Here is an 18,732-nt window from a genome sequence, read left to right as displayed (position 1 = left end):
TTTAAGTTACCTTGTGCGTGTATGCTTTTCTGATCGCCCCTTATCTTTTTCTTGAAATCCTTTCTTTTTTGGATTGCTCATTTTTCGTTAAGGACTTTCGGGTCGTCCTTTAAACTTCTCCTTAGGTTTCCCTATCTCTTTTTATTCCTCTTACTCAACTTTTTGTTTTAGTGAGTTCTCATGACTTAGGTTATTTTTGCGATGCGTTTTCTTTTACTCGATTTTATACTCCGATCTATGGATCGAAGCGTTTCCAAGTTTTCCTACTCGGGGTCTCGTTCCGACTTATGAGTCGGGTTGGTTCCCGAGTTTTTACGATCGACTTATATAACCTCTTTACACCGACTTGTACCTCGTCGTTTTATCCTGACGACCATCTAGGTCGATTCATGGGATTTTCACGTTTTGTCGAGCTTAAGTCGGCGCGTTTCGTAGAAAGACTTAGAAAAATAAAGGAGGATATTGTAAGAGATATTATAAATGAAAAAGATCTTTATTAATTGTGGAGGTACCTTCTTTTACTACTAAGGGTCTTGATAGCTTATTTTTCCCTTAGTCTCTACTATGATGCCTCGTTAAAAACCCTTCTCCAGAAAAAAACCCTTTTTTGGGAAAAAATCATGAAGTTGGGAAAAGAGTACATCAGGGAGTAGAGTTCGCTTTTAACTGTAGTACCTTTTCATATTACAAGCGTGCCACGACCTTGGTAGCTCAGTTCCGCTTAGGTCGGTTACTTTATAATAACCTTTCCCTAATACTTCTTTGATTTTGTATGGTCCCTTCCAATTTGCGGCGAGCTTTCCTTCTCCCGATTTGTTGACTCCAATGTCATTTCTGATTAGGACCAAGTCATCTGTAGCAAATGTTCTTCGAATGACTTTCTTGTTGTACCTTGTAGTCATTCTTTGCTTTAGCGCAGCTTCTCTTATCTGGGCACTTTCTCGGACTTCGGGGAGCAGGTCGAGCTCCTCTTTGTGTCCCTGTATATTTCCGACCTCGTCATGGAGAATTACCCTTGGGCTTTGCTCATTGATTTCTATTGGAATCATGGCTTCTACGCCATAGACTAGTCGGAAGGGTGTTTCTCCTGTGGCGGATTGAGGAGTTGTCCTATAAGCCCATAACACCTGAGGGAGCTCTTCAGCCCAAGCTCCCTTTGCTTCCTGTAGTCTCTTCTTGAGTCCGGCCAGTATGACCTTGTTAGCTGCCTCGGCTTGCCCGTTGGCTTGTGGGTGCTCCACCGAGGTGAATTGGTGCTTGATTTTCAGACTGGCTACCAGACTTCTGAAGGTGGCATCGGTAAATTGAGTTCCGTTGTCTGTAGTGATGGAATAAGGTATCCCGTACCTTGTGATGATGTTTTTGTAGAGGAATCTGCGACTTCTTTGAGCGGTGATAGTGGCTAATGGTTCTGCTTCTATCCACTTTGTGAAGTAGTCTATTCCCACGATCAAGTATTTGACTTGTCCTGGTGCTTGGGGAAAAGGACCTAACAAATCCATTCCCCATTTTGCAAAGGGCCAGGGAGAGGTGATACTGATGAGCTCTTCCGGTGGAGCTACGTGGAAATTTGCGTGCATCTGACATGGTTGGCACTTTTTCACAAAGTCTGTGGCATCTTTCTGCAAGGTCGGCCAGTAGAATCCTGCTCGGATTACTTTCCTGGCGAGTGACCTTGCTCCTAGATGGTTTCCGCAGATCCCACTATGTACCTCCTCCAACACCTCAGTAGTTCTTGAGGTTGGTACGCACTTTAGTAATGGTGTTGATATCCCTCTTCTGTAAAGGACATTTCTCACCAAAGTATAATGTTGTGCTTCCCTTCAGATCTTTTTAGCTTCTTTTTCCTCTTTAGGGAGGATGTCGAACTTCAGGTATTCGACTAAGGGATTCATCCATCCGAGGTTTAAACCGACTACCTCAAGTGTCTCTTGTTTATCTTCTGTTTTTGCTACCGAGGGTTCTTGAAGGGTTTCTTGAATCAGGCTTCTATTGTTTCCTCCTGGTTTGGTACTTGCTAACTTGGATAGGGCGTCCGCTCTGCTATTTAGATCCCGAGTTATGTGTTTGACCTCGGTTTCTGCAAAGCGCCCAAGGTGTTCCAGGGTTTTTTCCAAGTACCTTTTCATATTAGGTTCTTTTGCCTGATATTCTCCGCTTATTTGGGAGGTCACCACCTGTGAGTCGCTGTAGATCGTCACCTTTGTAGCGCCGACTTCCTCTGCTAACTTTAATCCGGCAATCAAGGCTTTATATTCTGCCTGATTGTTTGAAGCTGAAAATTCAAATTTTAAGGAGACCTCTATTTGGGTTCCTTTTTCATCTACCAATATTATGCCTGCGCCGCTCCCTGTTTTGTTGGAGGATCCGTCTACATAGAGTTCCCATGTAGTCGGCTTTTCCTCTTGTTCTCCTGCATATTCTGCAACGAAGTCGGCGAGGCATTGGGCTTTTATTGTTGTCCGAGTTTCATACCTCAAATCAAACTCGGAGAGCTCTATCGCCCACTGAACCATTCTTCCTGCAACATCCGTCTTTTGGAGGATTTGCTTCATAGGCTGGTTTGTGCGGACTCTTATTGTATGAGCCTGAAAGTAAGGTCGTAATCTTCGTGAGGCTATCACTAAGGAGTAGACAAACTTCTCTAGTTTGTGGTACCTTAGTTCAGGGCCTTGCAGGACCTTACTGATGAAGTAGACCGGGTGTTGTCCGATCTCGTCTTCTCTTATCAGGGCTGACGACACAGCCCTGTTTGCTACGGATAGGTATAGGACGAGGTCTTTTCCCGGTATTGGTCGGGTCAAGATAGGAGGTTGGCTTAAGAACCTTTTGAACTCTTGGAACGCCTCCTCACATTCCGGAGTCCATTCGAATTGGCATCCCTTCCTTAATAAGGAAAATAGTGGAAGGGATTTTAGCGCCGAGCCTGCCAAAAATCTGGAGAGGGCTGCCAGTCGGCCATTGAGCTGTTGGACCTCTCTCAAACAAGTCGGGCTCTTCATTTCTAGGATGGCTCTGCATTTATCGGGGTTGGCCTCAATCCCCCTCTGTGTTAGCATGAACCCTAGAAATTTTCCTGCCTCGACCGCGAAGGCGCACTTTGCGGGATTTAGCCTCATCCCATGCGACCTTATAGTGTCAAAGACTTGTGAGAGGTCGGTTAAGAGGTCGACTTCTTCCTTGGTTTTTACTAGCATGTCGTCGACATATACTTCCATCAAGTTCCCTAGGTGGGGAGAAAACACTTTATTCATCAATCTTTGATACGTGGCTCCTGCATTCTTTAGTCCGAATGGCATGACCACGTAGCAATAATTGGCTCTCGGCGTGATGAAAGATGTTTTCTCCTGGTCGGGTTCATACATCGGGATTTGGTTATATCCCGAGTAGGCGTCCATGAATGATAAGTATTGATACCCCGAGCTGGAGTCCACCAGGTGTCAATACTTGGTAGGGATAAGGGTCCTTAGGACATGCCTTATTCAAGTCGGTATAGTCGACGCACATTCTCCATTTACCATTCTGTTTTTTGACTAGCACTACATTGGCTAGCCATGTTGGGTATTTGACCTCTCTAATAAAGCCGGCTTCCAGGAGCGCCTGTACTTGCTCTTCTACTATTAGGGCTCGTTCTGGGCCGAGCTTGCGTCTTCTTTGTTGCACAGGTCGGGACCCCGGGTAAACCGAAAGTTTGTGGGACATGAGCTCGGGATCAATCCCGGGCATGTCGGAAGCCTTCCATGCGAAGAGGTCAGAATTAACTCTCAGGAGTTCACCCAACCTTTGTTTTAGGGTTTCCCCTAGGATGGCTCCTATGTAAGTGTTTTTTCCTTCCTCCTCTCCGACTTGTATCTCCTCGGTTTTTCCTCCCGGTTGGGGTCGCAGCTCTTCTCTGGTCCTTGTGCCGCCTAACTCTATGGTGTGGACTTCTTTGCCCTTTCCTCTCAGATTTAGGCTTTCGTTGTAGCACTTTCTTGCCAATTTCTGATCTCCCCTCACCGTTGCTATTCCTCCTGGGGTTGGGAATTTCATGCAAAGGTGGGGAGTAGATACCACTGCTCCAAGGCGATTAAGAGTAGTCCTGCCGATTAAGGCATTGTAAGCTGACCCTTCATCGATGACTATGAAGTCTATGCTCAGAGTCCTTGATTTTTCCCCTTTTCCAAAAGTGGTGTGAAGGGGTAAAAATCCTAGTGGTTTTATCGGCGTGTCCCCTAATCCATATAGGGTGTCGGGGTAGGCTCTCAACTCTTTTTCATCTAACCCTAGCTTGTCGAAGGCGGGCTTGAAAAGGATGTCCGCCGAACTTCCTTGGTCTACTAGGGTTCTGTGGAGATGGGCATTAGCTAGGATCATAGTTATCACCATGGGATCATCATGCCCGGGAATTATCCCTTGCCCATCTTCTTTTGTGAACGAGATAGTGGGGAAGTCGGGTGTCTCTTCTTCGACTTGATAGACTCTTTTGAGATGTCTTTTGCGAGAGGATTTAGTGAGGCCCCCTCCCGCAAATCCTCCCGAGATCATATGAATATGTCTCTCTGGAGTCTGCGGTGGTGGATCTCTTCTATCCATATCATCTCGCTTTCTTTTTCCGTGGGTGTCCGACCTTTCCATGAGATATCTATCAAGCCGACCTTCTCTAGCCAGCTTTTCTATCACATTTTTAAGGTCGTAACAGTCGTTGGTGGAGTGACCATATATTTTATGGTACTCGCAATAATCACTGCGGCTTCCCCCTTTTTTATTTTTAATAGGTCTAGGGGGTGGCAGCCTTTCAGTGTGGCAAATCTCTCTGTATACATCCACTATAGAAGTTTTGAGAGGAGTATAAGAGTGATATTTTCTGGGCCTCTCGAGGCCGAGCTCTTCCTTTTTCTTGGCTTCCCTTTCCCTCTCTTTAGATGAGGGAGGGGGTCCAGGTCGCCAACTCAGGTCTCTTAACTTTGCATTCTCTTCCATATTGATGTACTTTTCCGCCCTTTCTTGTACATCGCTTAGAGAGACGGGGTGCCTTTTAGATATGGACTGTGAGAAGGGACCTTCTCTAAGTCCATTGACTAACCCCATTATGACTGCCTCTGTGGGCAGGTCTTGGATCTCCAAACATGCCTTATTGAACCTTTCCATATAGGCTCGTAAAGATTCTCCGATCTCCTGTTTTATTCCCAGGAGGCTCGGTGCATGTTTTACTTTATCTTTCTGAATTGAGAACCTCATCAAAAACTTCCTTGAGAGGTCTTCGAAGCTAGTGATTGATCTCGGGGGGAGGCTATCGAACCACTTCATCGCTGCTTTCGATAAAGTGGTCGGGAAAGCTTTGCATCTCGTAGCGTCGGAGGCATCAGCTAGATACATCCGACTTTTGAAGTTGCTTAGGTGATGCTTCGGGTCTGTGGTTCCATCGTAGAGGTCCATATCAGGGCTTTTAAAGTTTCTCGGAACTTTTGCCCTCATTATGTCCTCGCTGAAAGGATCTTCTCCCCCCAAGAGTTGATCTTCTTGTTCGTCGCGGGAGTTGTGACTCTTGAGGGAGGATTCTAGCTGTAAGAGTTTTCTTTCTAACTCTTTTCGCTGTTCCATCTCCTCTTTGAGGTACCTTTCAGTTTCTTTCTGCTTCTCCCGCTCTTGCTCCAATTGTTCTAAGCGACTGTGGACTAACCCCATTAATTCAGTTATGTGGGATAGTCCACCTTTTCCCGATTCTCGCTCGTCTGAGGGGTTAGCCTTCGGGTTTTTTACCCCGGAGGTGCCCTCTCTATTTTGATCATTAACTTCCTGGTGGAGGGTTACATCCACATTGTCGTTACCTGCGTTCAGATTCTCTTCTTCGGAATCCGTTTCCGCATGTACTTCCTCGTGGGATCTATCCGCCATCGATGGATGATCTCTCGGGTCCCCGGCAACGGCGCCAATGTTACGGTGGGTAACCGGAGATTAAATAGATGGATGGCGTTGAGTGGCCCAAATGTATGAAGGAGGAGAACTCCGGATGGGTCAGCAACTCGGGAGGCTCCGTCCGACTTGCGCGCGTGAATGAATGGGGGGTGGTACCTGCAAAGACACTCTGATGCCTAAGTTAGCAAGAGTGTGAGCAGGTCTAGAGAGTATTGGGCTTAGAGATACCTGAGGGGTGTCAGTGTATTTGTAGTGGTGAGCCAATAACCACCGCTGGTGTAGTGCCGTATCTTTAGGATATTAACCGTCCCATTATCTTGGGGAGGTTAAGATATGGCTTTAGGAAGCGGTTAGAGAGATTTTAGGGGCGGTTACTCATTTGAATGAGTGTTTATCTGCCAGCTAATCTCATGTCCGACTTCTTCAGCGCAGGTCGGGACGAACACCGACTTCTTATGTGAAGACCGGCGTTTAGTAAGGCTTAATCTATTGGATTAGGCCTTTTAATTGGACCTGGGCCCTTATCATTGGGCCAGGGTATGAACAATACTTTTTTTCAATAATTATTGCTTATTCAAATAAAGAGGTTAGCTTTGTTTTGTGATAGAAATTGGCATTCGGAGAATAATTTTATACATAGAGTTATGTCTTATATTGAGGAATTGTGTTATAAAAGATTTAGTTTTTAAATTGATATTAAAAAATAATTTTTTAATTTGAGAATATGTAAATGAGATGAAATTAATGAATGATTTAAAATTAAAAATAAATAAATAATTACAAGATTTATGGAAGTTTAAAAATCTTACAAAATAATTATGTTTTAATAAATTAAAAAATCGATTTGTGGGGCTGTTAAACTGCTACAAAAGTAATTTAAAATCGTAAAAAAAGTCCAATATAAAATCCCGCTAAACACGCACAAAATCCCCCACAAAATAGGTTGTGAAGGTTTTTAAAAATTCCCACAAAAAATTTCGTAGCATCTCAAATTTTGGGGGTTTTAGAAATTTCCCAAATTATTTGTGTCATAAGTCTCCACAAATAAGAAAAAAAACTGTTACAAAATAAACAAAAACCTTGTAATATCTATTTGTCACTTCTATATACCTGCAATTATACCTGATTAGCCCGTTTTAACAAAAAATGCACACTACCTTTTCATATTTAAAAACATGATGAGTTGTGATTTCTTTGGAAGAGGAGCACGAGAGCTAAGGAGTGGAAGAGTATGTCCAAAAAAAGAAGAGTGGAAGAGGAAGAAAAAAACGTGTTAGCATTGCGATTTCTTTGCCAATTTTAACTTGATTTGGTTTTCTTTGAGTGCAAAGTTTGTGGGTTGTCTCTGCAATTTGTTAGAGTAAGAATAAATTTCGGTTAAAGAGAAAATATTAAAATTTAAAAAACTCATGTAATTTTAGATTAAAAAATTCAAATTATAATTATTTTTGATTGAGTTATTGGTAGTATTTCCTTAAAAATGAGTAAAGGACTACCTAATCCTATGATAAGAAAATAAAAATTGAAAATGTGACGGATTCACAAAAATATCTCCCATTCTCATTCGTCAATAAATTACTATAGTTTTTTTCCATGGGATAAACAAGGTGATTATTCACATATCCGCCGGTAACACCAAATTGAATTTCAATTGCCGACAATGTTTATGTTCCTTCAAGACCTAATTGGTGCCATGTCCCTATCAGCTTTGTGCCATTATACCATAAAATATTATATGATGTGGAGACCTTCAGTTTTTCACTTTTTTTGTGCATCAGTGACTAATCAAAGGTGTCTTATAGGCTGAGCTTTGTTATTTGTTTTACACAAAGAAAAGCAGCGTTTCGATTAATTAGAGGGCCAACAGTTGTTAAAAGTTAAAACAATATAATCATGTTGGCATGTAGCTGTTTGTAACTTTCTTCCAGATTGCACACATGAAGGGTTACTTATTTTATTTCTATCTATTATATTATTATATTATTTTAAGAGTTAAGTACGATTTTGGTTCTTAATGTATAGGTCGAAAATTTATTTTCGTCTCCAACCTATTTTTTACATACAAAATCGTCCCTAAAGTTCGAGTTAGTTTTAAAATCGTCATTCGAACAATTATTATACCCTTCTCCTTTTTCACCAAAATACTCAGCAACAACAATGAATCAGAAGCAAAAACAATAAAGCAACAACAATAAAACAAAAACATCTCTTCTTTTTTTTCTTCTTCAACAACAACAATGAAACAAAAACAAAAACAGAACTAGAACTAGAAGAAACAGAAGTATAAGCAGAAAAAAAAGAAGCATAAGCAGAATTGAAAATAGAAATAGAAACAAAAACATAACTAGAATCAAAAGCATAAAAACCAGAAGCAGAATCAAAATCAGAAGAAACAAGAGTAGAAGAACAATGGATTAACAAAATAAGAAACAGAATCAAAATTGGAAACATTGTGATTAACAATGGATTAACAAAAATAGAATCAAAATCCAAATTGGTGGATTAACAAAATTAGAATCAGAAACATATGATTAACAATCTAATTAACAAAATCAGAAAAAGAAGCAGAATTAGAACCCTATGGATGATAGGTTTTCCAATCTGATTAACTAAGTTCCATTGCAGCTTCAGTACGGACCTTCAGCAATTGGAGGGAAAGAGAGGTTGGTACCTTTGGAATTGAAGATGATGTGGAACCAAAGCAAGTCCCCATTAGAAGACTCTAGAAGGTTCCAGACCTTGCAGAAATCGCCGATGGTGGTGAAGGAGAAGACCTGGCTGAGGACGCCATCGTTGCGGCAGCAGCAACGTAGGAGCGTGAGAGTGCGATCGATGGTGACTTCGGCAATGATGTGATGCTCGTTGAGAGGCTGGACAGTGGCGATGCGGATGACGGAGCGGAGGTTGTCGCAGAAGAGCTGAGTTTGGCGCAATCACAGTGGCTCTCTCTTCCTCGCCGGTGCCCCCCTCGCCCTCTTCCTTTCTTTCCCTTCTTCTTCCCTTCCCTACCCTACCTCCTTCTTCTTCTTCCCTCCCCGTCACGTGATTCCCTTTTCCTCTCTTTCCCTCATCCGATCCGTTCTCTTTCTTTTCTTTTTTTTCTTTTTCTTAAATTTATAATTTTTTAGTTACGGATAATTTGGTAATAAATTTTAAAATTTCAGTAAAAAAGATGATTTTAAAACTAAATTAAATTTTAGGAACGATTTTGTACGCAAAAAAGGTTGAAGACGAAAAATATTTTTGACCTATAACTTAGGGATTAAAAATGTACTTAACCCTTATTTTAACTTTTGAAACTAGAAATTAAAGTTGGGGCCTTGGGATTATTTATACGCATTACTACATTAATTATTACAAAATATTCGATGTATATTTAAAACTAGTTATTATGTATAGTTAACATCAATGGATCCTAGAATTTGGAATTGGGAGGCATATCAACATTTGGAAAATGATTCGTTCTCTGTGTTCGTGGATAATCTACCGGCTGATATCTCAAGGAGAGAACTGTATCACTTGTTTTGTTGGACGGGCAGAATTAACGACATATATCTTGGCCGGAAACGCAAGAGCGGATTGATCTATCTATTTGCCTTTGTTCGGTACACGACAAAAGGGGGCGCTCTCAAGGCGATTGCAGAAATGAACCAGTGGAGATTACGGGGGAAGGTAATTACCGTCGGGGAAGCTAAGTATAGAAGACAGTCTCAGATGGGTGGAACAGTGCGGAAGGAAATCACAAGTCACATTAGAGGTGAAGCAGTAGATTCTTATCAGGGGAACGGGGTGGCTGCGGACAAAGCCATGGAGGAACAGACAGTGCGAGACCATAAGAATGCCACAAAGGGGAGTGGACATGTGAAAAGAATTGATGTGCCGGTAGCTGAAGCAAATATGGAATGGTTGGCGAGGAGTTTAGTGGGACAAACTTTGCACCCAGTGGACCTCAGATCAGTGAAGAAGGTGGTGTCTAAAAATCTGTCCAACATTGTGGATGTTAGGGAGATCGGGCCGTGCAAAGTGCTATTAATATTTGATACTGTGCAGCATGCGGATGGAGTGTTTACATTCAAGATGGATACTTTGTTGCAAGTATTCCATAGGATCTCGCGTTGGGAGGAATCGGAACGTTGTACTACTCGACGAACGTGGCTGGAGTGCTACGGAATTCCTTTGCATGCATGGTCGCCGAAAACGTTCAAGAGAATAGGAGGGCAGTGGGGTAACGTGCTCCAGTGTGATGTAATGACGGGGGAAGGAGCATCGTTTGTAGCAGGGAGGATTCAAGTTGAGATGGGGGTGTTCGATGTAATCCGAGAATGGATGCAAATTGTTGTTGGGAAGATGGTGTTTGAGGTCTTTGTGAAGGAGGTAGGACCCCAGGAGGGTGGTGCGGTCAGCATGGAGCGAAGCAGAAGGGTTTATGCTGAGAATGTAGTTTCTGACACCGCTGGCACGGCCATGAAGAAGGGGGAGGGAAGTTGGGATCTAGCGGCGAAACTGGTTGCCGGTAGGCCTACGGAGGCTGAGCATAGAGAGGACAGAATAGTAATTTCTGATGTGTTATTGAATGATGTGGACGTTGCTTTTTTGAATTTCAAAAAGGATATGGTTGTACCGGATTCAGCTAGTACCAAGGACGGTGAAGTAGCGGGTTCTAAGGGATTTGAGATAGTTCATGAGGGGGAGTCAGAGAATACAGTCACACAAATATGTGGAGGGGTGAGAGGAGTTCATGCAAAGTGGGATGGTCCGTTTGGTATGACTAAAGAGGCCCATCCGGATTGGGACCAAGCTGGGACATGCATGGGTTATTGTAGCAGGATGGGCTTGCCTTCAATTGGCCCAACACCAACTAAGAACGGATGGGGGAGGCTGACCGTAAGTGACACGCGCATAGAGAGGGAGCCAGATGTTAGGTTGGGCCAGGCTGGCCTCCTGCCTGCAACGGCTTATAGTTCTCTATCCATTGGAGGCAAAAAAAAGTCGGGCGGGATGAGGATCCGGAGGGATCCACGGGAGCTGCTTGCTGCGGCGCCGTTGGAAGGTTTGCGAGGGCTGGGATGCCCACCAGCGGAGACTGATCCTGCGGCGGGAGGGTTGCCGCTTCCAGTCGGGGGTCCGTCGGCGGATAAGAACCCGGAACTAGAGGAGATGGTGGGGGGAGGAGGACCGATCGATGAGGCGGGTGTTGAGATTAATGGGGGAAGGGTTACGCAGGAGGGGACGAGAGTCAGGGCGGCAGTACACCGGCAGGAGCAAGGGGCGCAGTACGGGGTAAGTGAGGCCGGTTTCCACGATGAGGGATCCCACGCGAGATTGAGCTGCCAAATGGGGAAGGATGGTACCTCGGGAGCAAAGGGCAACGCAGTGAGGGACGTCCTGGGGGTGGCTGCATGTGGCGATTCCCGAGGGGCAGGAGCAGGGGCTAAGCTGGGCACAGGTAGCCATTTCGAAGGCGAGGAGTACAAGGGAAAACAGGAAGAGCAGCGCCAGGAAAATCAAGCAACCTGGGCATTGGCTGTGGAATCAGGAGTAATTTTATACGATGAGGAAGAAGATATTATGGCGATTTTGCAAGCACAAAATGAGGAAATAGCGGCTAAGAGAAAGCTGGCGAAGCAAAAGGAAAAGGCGAGAAGGAGTCGACCAAAAAATCAAAACAAGGTGAGCAAATCTTTGTTTAAATGATTGTGAGCTGTTGGAATATTAGGGGGTGGAGGGGGGACGAAAAATTGAGCATGCTGAAATCTTTGAAGAATAAATATAATTTGAACATGTTGGGATTGATTGAAACAAAAAAAGAAGTGATTACTAAATATGAGGTTGCAAGGCTTTGGGGTTCTAGTACTGCTGGTTGGGAGTTTGTGGAATCTGTAGGAATGGCGGGGGTCTGTTATTAATTTGGGATGACGGAGTGTTTCAAGTAAATCAAAGGTATAAAGGTGAGAGGTGGCTGTGTGTTGAAGGCGTTTTAACAAGGACCAACTTCCGATGTGCTTTCTGTTTGGTGTACGGGGCGCATGGGAGGGAGGCAAAGAGGGGGGTGTGGGAGGAACTGAGTTATGTGGCGGGGTTGTGTCAGATTCCTTTCTGTTTTCCAGGAGACTTTAATGAAAGTTTACAAGTTGAGGATCGCAAAGGAGTTACTAGCTTGCTGGCGTCATCGGAAGAGTTTAAGGAATGGGTGCATGACATGCAGTTGATAGATTTGCCTCTTACTGATAGGAAGTATACATGGTTTAGGGGGTGGTGCGCGAAATCGTGATCACTACAACTTCGCACAACTAACCAGCAAGTGCACTGGGTCGTCAAAGTAATAAACCTTACGCGAGTAAGGGTCGATCCCACGGAGATTGTTGGTATGAAGCAAGCTATGGTCACCTTGTAAATCTTAGTCAGGCAGACTCAAATGGGTATAGATGATGAATGAAACATAAAGATAAAGATAGAGATACTTATGTATATCATTGGTGAGAGCTTCAGATAAGCGTATGAAGGTGCCTTCCCTTCCGTCTCTCTGCTTTCCTACTGTCTTCATCCAATCCTTCTTACTCCTTTCCATGGCAAGCTTATGCAAGGGTTTCACCGTTGTCAGTGGCTACCTCCCATCCTCTCAGTGGAAATGTTCAACGCACCCTGTCACGGCACGGCTATCCATCTGTCGGTTCTCGATCAGGCCGGAATAGAATCCATTGATTCTTTTGCGTCTGTCACTAACGCCCCGCCTTCAGGAGTTTGAAGCACGTCACAGTCATTCAATCATTGAATCCTACTCAGAATACCACAGACAAGGTTAGACCTTCCGGATTCTCTTGAATGCCGCCATCAGTTCTTGCCTATACCACGAAGACTCTGATCTCACGGATGGCTGGCTCGTTTGTCAGGCGAGCACTCGGTTGTCAGGCGATCAACCATGCATCGTGTATCAGGAATCCAAGAGATATTCATCCAATCTAAGGTAGAACGGAGGTGGTTGTCAGTCACACATTCATAGGTGAGAATGATGATGAGTGTCACGGATCATCACATTCATCAAGTTGAAGAACAAGTGATATCTTGGACAAAGAACAAGCGGAATTGAATAGAAGAACAATAGTAATTGCATTAATACTCGAGGTACAGCAGAGCTCCACACCTTAATCTATGGTGTGTAGAAACTCCACCGTTGAAAATACATAAGAACAAGGTCTAGGCATGGCCGAATGGCCAGCTCCCAAATGATCTAAGAACTAGATGTCCAAAGATGAAAATACAATAGTAAAAGGTCCTACTTATAGGAAACTAGTAGCCTAAGGATTACAAAGATGAGTAAATGACATAAAAATCCACTTTCGGGCCCACTTGGTGTGTGCTTGGGCTGAGCAATGAAGCATTTTTCGTGTAGAGACTCTTCTTGGAGTTAAACGCCAGCTTTTGTGCCAGTTTGGGCGTTTAACTCCCATTTTGGTGCCAGTTACGGCGTTTAAAGCTGGGAATTCTGAGGGTGACTTTGAACGCCAGTTTGGGCCATCAAATCTTGGGCAAAGTATGAACTATCATATATTTCTGGAAAGCCCAGGATGTCTACTTTCCAACGCCGTTGAGAGCGCGCCAATTGGGCTTCTGTAGCTCCAGAAAATCCACTTCGAGTGCAGGGAGGTCAGAATCCAACAGCATCTGCAGTCCTTTTCAGTCTCTGAATCAGATTTTTGCTCAGGTCCCTCAATTTCAGCCAGAAAATACCTGAAATCACAGAAAAACACACAAACTCATAGTAAAGTCCAGAAAGGTGAATTTTAACTAAAAACTAATAAAAATATACTAAGAACTCAACTAAAATTACTAAAAACATACCAAAAACAATGCCAAAAAGCGTATAAATTATCCGCTCATCACAACACCAAACTTAAATTGTTGCTTGTCCTCAAGCAACTGAAGATCAAATAAGATAAAAAGAAGAGAATATGCAATGAATTCAAAAAATATCTATGAAGATCAGAATTAATTAGATGAGCGGGGCTTTTAGCTTTTTGCCTCTAACAGTTTTGGCATCTCACTCTATCCTTTGAAATTCAGAATGATTGGCTTCTTTAGGAACTCAGAATCCAGATAGTGTTATTGATTCTCCTAGTTAAGTGTGATGATTCTTGAACACAGCTACTTTATGAGTCTTGGCCGTGGCCCAAAGCACTCTGTCTTCCAGTATTACCACCGGATACATACATGCCACAGACACATAATTGGGTGAACCTTTTCAGATTGTGACTCAGCTTTGCTAGAGTCCCCAATTAGAGGTGTCCAGGGTTCTTAAGCACACTCTTTTTGCCTTGGAATCATAACTTTATTTATTTCTTTTTCTTTTTCTTTCGTTTTTTTTTTCGCCTCCTTTTTTTTTGTATTCACTGCTTTTTCTTGCTTCAAGAATCATTTTTATGATTTTTTAGATCCTCAGTAACATGTCTCCTTTTTCATCATTCTTTCAAGAGCCAACATTCATGAACCACAAATTCAAAAGACATATGCACTGTTTAAGCATACATTCAGAAAACAAAAGTGTTGCCACCACATCAAAATAATTAAACTGTTATAAAATTCAAAATTCATGCAATTCTTATCTTTTTCAATTAAGAACATTGTTTATTTAAGAAAGGTGATGGATTCATAGGACATTCATAACTTTAAGGCATAGACACTAAGACACTAATGATCATAAGACACAAACATAGATAAACATAAGCACTAAAATTCGAAAAACAAGAAAATAAAGAACAAGGAGATTAAAGAACGGGTCCACCTTAATGATGGCGGCTTGTTCTTCCTCTTGAAGGTCTTATGGAGTGCTTGAGCTCCTCAATGTCTCTTCCTTATCTTTGTTGCTCCTCTCTCATGATTCTTTGATCTTCTCTCATTTCATGGAGGAGGATGGAATGTTCTTGGTGCTCCACCCTTAGTTGTCCCATGTTGGAACTCAATTCTCCTAGGGAGGTGTTCAGTTGCTCCCAATAGCCTTGTGGAGGAAAGTGCATCCCTTGAGGTATCTCAGGATCTCATGATGAGAGGGTCTCTTGTTTGCTCCATCCTTTTCTTAGTGATGGGCTTATCCTCATCAATGAGGATGTCTCCTTCTATGTCAACTCCTACTGAATAACAGAGGTGACAAATGAGATGAGGAAAGGCTAACCTTGCTAAGGTAGAGGACTTATCCGCCACCTTATAGAGTTCTTGGGCTATAACCTCATGAACTTCCACTTCTTCTCCAATCATGATGCTATGGATCATGATGGCCCGGTCTATAGTAACTTCGGACCGGTTGCTAGTGGGAATGATTGAGCGTTGGATAAACTCCAACCACCCTCTAGCCACGGGTTTGAGGTCATGCCTTCTCAATTGAACCAGCTTCCCTCTTGAATCTCTCTTCCATTAGGCGCCCTCTTCACAAATGTCAGTGAGGACTTGGTCCAATCTTTGATCAAAGTTGACCCTTCTAGTGTAAGGATGTTCATCTCCTTGCATCATGGGCAAGTTGAATGCTAACCTTACATTTTCCGGACTAAAATCCAAGTATTTCCCCCGAACCATAGTAAGCCAATTCTTTGGATCCGGGTTCACACTTTGATCATGGTTCTTGGTGATCCATGCATTGGCATAGAACTCTTGAACCATCAGGATTCTGACTTGTTGAATGGGGTTGGTGAGAACTTCCCAACCTCTTCTTCGGATCTCATGTCGGATCTCCGGATATTCACTCTTTTTGAGTGAAAAGGGGACCTCGGGGATCACCTTCTTCAAGGCCACAACTTCATAGAAGTGGTCTTGATGCACCCTTGAGATGAATCTCTCCATCTCCCATGACTCGGAGGTGGAAGCTTTTGCCTTCCCTTTCCTCTTTCTAGAGGTTTCTCCGGCCTTGGATGCCATAAATGGTTATGGAAAAACAAAAAGCAATGCTTTTACCACACCAAACTTAAAAGGTTTGCTCGTCCTCGAGCAAAAGAAGAAAGAAGAGAGTAGAAGAAGAAGAAATGAGGAAGAAGGGAATGGCTTTGTGTTCGACCAAAGAGGGGGAGAAGTGGTGTTTAGGTTGTGTGAAAATGAAGGGGTGAAGAAGGGTTTATATAGGAGAGGGGGGTTCATGGTTCGGTCATGTATGGGTGGGTTTGGGAGGGAAAGTGGTTTGAATTTGAAGGGTGAGGTAGGTGGGGTTTTATGAAGGATGGATGTGAGTGGTGAAGAGAAAGATGGGATTTGATAGGTGAAGGGTTTTTGGGGAAGAGGTGTTGAGGTGATTGGTGAATGGGTGAAGAAGAGAGAGAGTGGTGGGGTTGGTGGGGATTCTGTGGGGTCCACAGATCCTGTGGTGTCAAGGAAAAGTCATCCCTGCACCAAATGGCATGCAAAATTGCGTTTTTAGCCAATTCTGGCGTTAAACGCCGGGCTGGTGCCCATTTCTGGTGTTTAACGCCAGGTTCTTGCCCTTTTCTGGCGTTTAACGCCAGTCTGGTGCCTCTTTCTGGCGTTAAACGCCCAGAATGGTTCCAGACTGGGCGTTAAACGCCCACCTGCTAGTCTTACTGGCGTTTAAACGCCAGTAGGTTCTTCCTCCAGAGTGTGCTGTTTTTCTTCCTGTTTTTCATTCTGTTTTTGCTTTTTCAATTGATTTTGTGACTTCTCATGATCATCAACCTACAAAAACATAAAATAACAAAAGAAAATAGATAAAATATAACATTGGGTTGCCTCCCAACAAGCGCTTCTTTAATGTCAGTAGCTTGACAGAGGGCTCTCATGGAGCCTCACATTTTCTCAGAGCAATGTTGGAACCTCCCAACACCAAACTTAGAGTTTGAATGTGGGGGTTCAACACCAAACTTAGAGTTTGGTTGTGGCCTCCCAACACCAAACTTAGAGTTTGACTGTGGGGGCTCTGTTTGACTCTGATTTGAGAGAAGCTCTTCATGCTTCCTCTCTAGGGTGACAGAGGGACATCCTTGAGCCTTAAACACAAAGGATTCTTCATTCATTTGAATGATCAGTTCACCTCCATCAACATCAATTACAGCCTTTGCTGTGGCTAGGAAGGGTCTGCCAAGGATGATGGTTTCATCCATGCACTTCCCAGTCTCTAGGACTATGAAATCAGCAGGGATGTAGTGGTCTTCAATCTTCACCAAAACATCCTCTACAAGTCCATGAGCTTGTTTTCTTGAGTTGTCTGCCATCTCTAATGAGATTCTTACAGCTTGCACCTCAAAGATCCCTAGCTTCTCCATTACAGAGAGAGGCATGAGGTTTACACTTGACCCTAAGTCACACAGAGCCTTCTTGAAGGTCATGGTGCCTATGGTACAAGGTATTGAAAACTTCCCAGGATCTTGTCTCTTTTGAGGTAATTTCTGCCTAGACAAGTCATCCAGTTCTTTGGTGAGCAAAGGGGGTTCATCCTCCCAAGTCTCATTTCCAAATAACTTGTCATTTAGCTTCATGATTGCTCCAAGGTATTTGGCAACTTGCTCTTCAGTGACATACTCATCCTCTTCAGAGGAAGAATACTCATCAGAGCTCATGAAGGGCAGAAGTAAGTCCAATGGAATCTCTATGGTCTCATTTTGAGCCTCAGATTCCCATGGTTCCTCATTGGGGAACTCAGTGGAGGTCAGTGCATGCCCACTGAGGTCTTCCTCAGTGGCGTTCACTTCCTCTCCTTCCTCTCCAAATTTGGCCATGTTGATGGCCTTGCACTCTCCTTTTGGATTTTTTTCTGTGTTGCTTGGAAGAGTACTTGGAGGGAGTTCAGTAACTTTCTTGCTCAGCTGTCCCACTTGTGCCTCCAAATTCCTAATGGAGGACCTTGTTTCAGTCATGAAACTTTGAGTGGTCTTGATTAGATTAGAGACCATGGTTGCTAAGTCAGAGGGGTTCTGCTTAGAATTCTCTGTCTGTTGCTGAGAAGATGATGAAAAAGGCTTGCCATTGCTAAACCTGTTTCTTCCACCATTATTGTTGTTGAAACCTTGTTGAGGTCTCTGTTGATCCTTTCATGAGAAATTTGGATGATTTCTCCATGAGGAATTATAGGTGTTTCCATAGGGTTCTCCTAGGTAATTCGCCTCTTCCATTGAAGGGTTCTCAGGATCATAGGCTTCTTCTTCAGATGAAGCATCCTTAGTACTGCTTGGTGCATTTTGCATTCCAGACAGACTTTGAGAAATCAAATTGACTTGTTGAGTCAATATCTTGTTCTGAGCCAGAATGGCATTCAGAATATCAATCTCAAGAACTCCTTTCTTCTGACTCGTCCCATTGTTCACAGGATTCCTTTCAGAAGTATACATGAATTGGTTATTTGCAACCATTTCAATTAGCTCTTGAGCTTCTGTAGGCGTCTTCTTCAGATGAAGAGATCCTCCAGCAGAGCTATCCAAAGACATCTTGGATAGTTCAGACAGACCATCATAGAAAATGCCTATGATGCTCCATTCAGAAAGCATGTCAGAAGGACATTTTCTGATCAATTGTTTGTATCTTTCCCAAGCTTCATAGAGGGATTCTCCATCCTTCTGTCTGAAGGTTTGGACTTCCACTCTAAGCTTACTCAATTTTTGAGGTGGAAAGAACTTTGCCAAGAAGGCATTGACTAGCTTTTCCCATGAGTCCAGGCTTTCTTTAGGTTGTGAGTCCAACCATATCCTAGCTCTGTCTCTTACAGCAAAAGGGAATAGCATAAGTCTGTAGACTTCAGGGTCAACCCCATTAGTCTTGACAGTGTCACAGATTTGCAAGAATTCAGCTAAGAACTGATGAGGATCTTCCAATGGAAGTCCATGGAACTTGCAATTCTGTTGCATTAGA

General features: G+C 43.3%; 1 non-coding gene across 1 annotated transcript; it reads left to right on the top strand.

Moving 5' to 3' along the window:
* Window positions 1–18,365: 18,365 nt before the first annotated feature.
* LOC130972642 (small nucleolar RNA R71) lies at window positions 18,366–18,473 on the top strand. The gene has a single exon (XR_009083805.1). It is a non-coding gene; the product is annotated as a small nucleolar RNA R71 (small nucleolar RNA).
* Window positions 18,474–18,732: the final 259 nt, after the last annotated feature.

This window comes from Arachis stenosperma, chromosome 3, assembly GCF_014773155.1.
Source record: "Arachis stenosperma cultivar V10309 chromosome 3, arast.V10309.gnm1.PFL2, whole genome shotgun sequence".
In the NCBI taxonomy this organism is placed as follows: domain Eukaryota; kingdom Viridiplantae; phylum Streptophyta; class Magnoliopsida; order Fabales; family Fabaceae; genus Arachis; species Arachis stenosperma.
This window is presented reverse-complemented; position numbering and strand designations above follow the sequence as displayed.